At 41.8% G+C, this 5,077-nt stretch overlaps 1 non-coding gene across 1 annotated transcript; it reads right to left on the reverse strand.

Annotated features, from left to right (window-relative positions):
- Positions 1-927: 927 nt before the first annotated feature.
- LOC139903066 (small nucleolar RNA R71) lies at positions 928-1,034 on the reverse strand. Its single transcript, XR_011777913.1, has one exon. It is a non-coding gene; the product is annotated as a small nucleolar RNA R71 (small nucleolar RNA).
- Positions 1,035-5,077: the final 4,043 nt, after the last annotated feature.

Below are 5,077 nucleotides of genomic sequence, written 5' to 3' on the forward strand. Positions count from 1 at the left end.
AGCTAGTTTTTGGCACCGCTGCCGGGGACCTGGTATCAGGCAATACTGCTCTCTATCAAACCTATTCACAAGCATTTAGTGGTGTCTAAGAAAGACAATTATACACGGACTTGGTTATTGGATTTTCCGAACAGTCGCCAATTATATTGGGACCAAAAGGATCCTGCCTCTCTGTAGTCAGCCTGGCCACTTGGTTTGTTGGATAGTTTGTGCGAAGCTCTGTTATCGAAATACCATGGAATCAGTAGCCAGAACTAAAAACATATTCCACCATAGGATAGTTAGTTAATTAATTAGGTTACTTTAGATTACTTTAGACTACCTTAGAATATATTACCTTATATTACCTTAGATTAAATTAGATTACCTTAGAATAGATTAGTTTAGTTTAGCTTATTATAATTGTAGTTTATTTGTGAAAAATTAAAAACAAAAAGGCATACCCAGTGTATGACCCAAACCCGATTTAGACCAGGGCCGTTGTTATTCATACCTGATCCAGACGCAATAATCTCTAAAGCACGCAAGGAAGCAAGAATCAGAAACCAAATGGCATTACGCGTTACTTTAGCAGAAAATACCAAACCCTCGATTGAAGGTCGAGGAGGACCAATCAGATTTCCAAAGATTCAAGGACACTCGTTCGAGTTAAAACATCACATCATCCAGCTCATTCAGAATAGCTGTCAGTTTCATGGATTACCGAATGACGATCCTAATTCTCACCTTGATAAATTCATATCTCTTTCGAACTCCTATAAACAGCCAGGGATAGGACAAGATATAGTCCGGCTATACTTGTTCCCCTATTCTCTCACTCATCATGCTCAAACTTGGTTTGAAGGACTGGAAAAATATTCCATCACGTCATGGACGGAGATGGCTACTAAATTCCTAACCAAATATTTCCCTCCTTCTAAACAAACCAAACTGAAGAATGACATCATTAACTTCAAACAGAGTTATGATGAATCTCTTTACACTGCATGGGAGCGTTTCAAAACCCTGCTGAAGAAATGCCCTAATCACCAGTTAGAACGGTCAGCCCAAATCTGCACCTTCTACAATGGTCTTACGGTAAATCATAGGACGACGATCGATGCAGCAGCTCAAGGGAATCTGATGAACCACACCGCAGATGTAACAGACTGAAACCCGGGCTAGTTGTAAGTTGTCCATTTTGCCCTAAGGGTTTGTGCTTAGTCTTAAGTGCTTTTATTTTAATTATTTAATTAGTGTTTTATTATATTGGTGTTGTGTCCAGTTTGTGACAAGGGTCCCAGAACAGGTTTGTTTATTTTATTTGGACTTCGTTTGGGTTACCTAATCTTGTGCGAAAGATTTCAGATAACTGGTAAATACCCGTGTGTTGAGGGATATTGTGATATAACACAATTAAGTGTTATACCAGCTGCCACTCTCTCATTTTCTTCCCATTTCTAGAAAATACACCGTACCTTCATCCCTCCCATCTACCAAACCCTAATCCTTAAACATTGATCTTGAGCTCAAATTGGTGTTAGAATCGTGTTTGTTATCGTTTACTGAGTCTATCAAGGTAAGTAACATGTGTTTTTGTGTTAAATTCGTTGTTAAATTCATGGTTTTGTGTGAGTTTTGTAAAAAGCTTGAATTTGTGTCAAAACAAGTGATTTAAGTGTTGTTATGGTCAAATTGTTGTGAGTTTTGAGCCTATAACAAGTAGTGAACAAGTTGTGATCGATTTTGGTGTTTAAGACGAGCTCTAGATCGAGATTTGAGGATTTCATCGTGAAGTCCGTAGCCTTTGTTCAGTTTCTGAGGAAGATGAACACAGTCGGCCGACTGTCGGACGACAGTCGACCGACTGAGGGTGAACCGACCGACTGGCGAGTGAACCGACCGACTGAGATTTGCCTTCGGCCGATTGATGTATTACCCAATGAATCGACCGACTGGACAGGTCAGTCGACCGATTGTGTCGACAGTCGACCGACTGTAAGTGTCAGTCGACCGACTGTGTGTACAGGACAGAATGTTTTACCAAAGTGCCTTTTTCTAGCCGTTATGCTGCCCGTTTATATTTTGGTGTTCAGGATGTAAATTTTGAAAGTGCACAAGTGTTAAGCATGAAAATTTTAGCGGACGCATTTTTTTATGAATTTGCTATAATTCGCTGTCAGTGTGTCTAATCTTGATGGGAACACTATTCTAACTTGGTTTTTGCTGTTCTCAGGAGATAAGGACAAGGAAGAAGCTCAAAAATAATAACTGAGCAGTTGCTGGTAATTGGTGAGTGGGTCTATCTACGGATAGAGTTTAAGTAGCATATCATGCTACTGTGGTTGACTCTTTTACCATGCATAGTGTAGAAATTGCCATGTTAGAATAATAATATCGTTGCCTGATGTTGTATGTGAATTTTGTGTACACTGTGTGAATGGCACCAGTCGGGCCTGGGGAGACTGGGGACTCGAGACCGTGCCTAGGAGAGGTTAGAGTCCGTATGAGGTCAACCGTGCCTAGGGGAGGTTGGGTCCATAGGCTACTAATTGTGGAGTATAGTGTGAACGATGCACCCCCTGCATCTGGATAACTATACTGTGAATTGAGTAGCAGGGACTATCGGTAGACTCAGGCCCGATCAGCTGGGAGTCGTGTGCTCGTACAAGCCGCCGATCCTCGTATTGTCTTATTGTTTGCTAGTTGGTAGTTAGCAAGTGTTGTTGTTAGTATATAGCTTGTGTGTGGCTTAAGCTATATCTGTTAGATAGATTTCATTCACTTAGCGGTGCGCTAATCCCCCACATGTTCCCCCCTTTTGCAGGTTTAGGTACTGCTAGAGGGATGGGTATTGATGCAGAAGACATGTTTGACAACCCAACTCTGATGTGGACTTTTGTATAAATAATGTTTTGTGATAACGTAACACCGTTGTGTAAACTTAAACGTAATGACGTGACTTATATTGTGTTTGTTATTAAAGTCTTCCGCTGTGTTTAAAAAAAAAAATGGCCGGTGTTACAAGTTGGTATCACAGCATGGTTTGGCAGCAAATACGTGCGCGTATTTTGTTCCCAAACCCTGAGGCAAGTCAAACATGTCTGTGGGAGTGGGGGCTAAGTGAAAATAGGATATACATGTGTTAGTTGTGATTGAACTAACTGTTATCCACTAAGCTTTTGTGTGAGTTGTTTTGTAGCACAGGTATGGCTGATAGAAACGCAACTGGCCCATCTAACCCTGGAACATTCAGAGCACCAGAAGAGGGTGTTGAGTCTGATGATGATCAGAGTAGTTACATCCTTCAATTAGAAAGTAAGCTAAAAGAGGCTGAGGACAAAATTAATGAGCTTGAATTGGCAAGGCATTCTAGAAATGATGATACGCCACCTGGATTCCCAACCGCGCAATCCCACACGATGCCTAATGTGCACCAGAACCAGTTTCATAATCAAATACCTAACCAATATTATATGCCACCGCAAAACACTTTTACTTACCAAAATCCCATGATGATGAACCCGTACCAAATGCAAATGTTTCAACAACCTTACATGCAACCACCCAAAAAGTGTACTTATAAGAACTTCCGTGATTGCAAACCCTCTGAGTTCTCTGGAAGTACTGATCCGACTGTAACTCTCAATTGGTTGCGAGAAGTTGAAAGGGTATTTGAAGCGTGTCAGTGTGAACCCGAGCTGAAGGTAACATATGTTAGTAGACTGTTGAAAGGTAGAGCTATGATTTGGTGGGATTCTTTGATTTCTAGTATACCAAAAGAGCAAGTGAGTATGATCACATGGGAGCAGTTTCATGGGAAGGTGTGTGAACAATATTGTAATCCATTTGATATGAACCGAATCAAGACTGAATTTCTTGAAATGAAGATGACACCTCAAATGATGATCGATGAGGTAGTAGAGAAGTATATGGATAAATTAAGGTTTGTACAACAGTGGGTGCCAGACGAAGCGTCTCGTATACAACATTTTGTTAATATCATTTTGCCAGAGTACCGAACTTTTGTTAGAACGGCTACGTCATTGTCTCAAGCGGTTGTGATGGCTAAGATGGTAGAAAGTGATGTTCAGGCCGCCAGAAACAGAATGTTTGGTAATGTGCTACAACAAGGTGGGCAAGTATCTGGTCAATCAGGATCTAAATCCAAGAAGTCTAGTGGGTTTAAATCGAAGGGTAAATGTGGTCAGAGTAGTTCTGGGTCTGGATCAGGTAAAGGGAATTGGTGTCACACGTGTCGATCTTCTTACAGTGGTCAGTGTTCTGAGGCTACAAGAAGATGATTAAAGTGTGGTGTTGTTGGGCATGAGTCTTCAGCATGCCCGTATCCGAATAGTGTGTGTTGGAGTTGTCACAAACCAGGGCATCGTGCAATTAGTTCTCCGTCGAAGAGTGGTAGTTCCGGGGCAGGGTCAGGGGCGCGTTCAGCATCAGCTGGAGGGTCAACTGCCTCGAGTGGGCAGAAGAGGAAGAACCCTCCAACAGCAGAGGCTAGAGCTTTTCAGATGTCAGTGGAAAATGCTGTGGCAACCGACGAAGTAATCACCGGTATGTTTCTAATCAACTCAATACCTGCTCGCGTATTGTTTGATTGTGGTGCCAATAGGTGTTTTATGTCCCTAGATTTCTGTGCTAAGTTGAATTTACCAGCTACTGTGTTACCCAAGCCGGTTAGTGTAGAAGTAGCTGATGGTAAGACCACACCCGTCACAACCTATGTGACTGGGGTTTGTATAGAGATCGAAGGGAAGTCTTTTTCGGTGACTTGTTTAGTGTTATCTATTCCTAGCTTCGATGTAGTACTAGGAATGGATTGGTTGAGCTCGCTTAAGGCTAATATTAAGTGTGATAGGAAAATGATTACCTTTCGTTCGACCGATGGAACCCGTGTTGTGGCCCGAGGGGAGCGGGGCGGGTATAATTTTCCGTTGATAACCATGATGAAAGCGAAAAAGTCGATGGAAAAGGGTTGTGATTCGTTTCTTGCGTATGTGATTGATGTGAAGAAAGAAAAGAGAACAGTGGCCGATATTCCAGTAGTATCAGAATTTCCTGAAGTGTTCCCAGATGAGTTACC

The sequence above is a fragment of the Rutidosis leptorrhynchoides genome, chromosome 3 (genome assembly GCF_046630445.1).
Source record: "Rutidosis leptorrhynchoides isolate AG116_Rl617_1_P2 chromosome 3, CSIRO_AGI_Rlap_v1, whole genome shotgun sequence".
NCBI classification, from domain to species: Eukaryota; Viridiplantae; Streptophyta; class Magnoliopsida; order Asterales; family Asteraceae; genus Rutidosis; species Rutidosis leptorrhynchoides.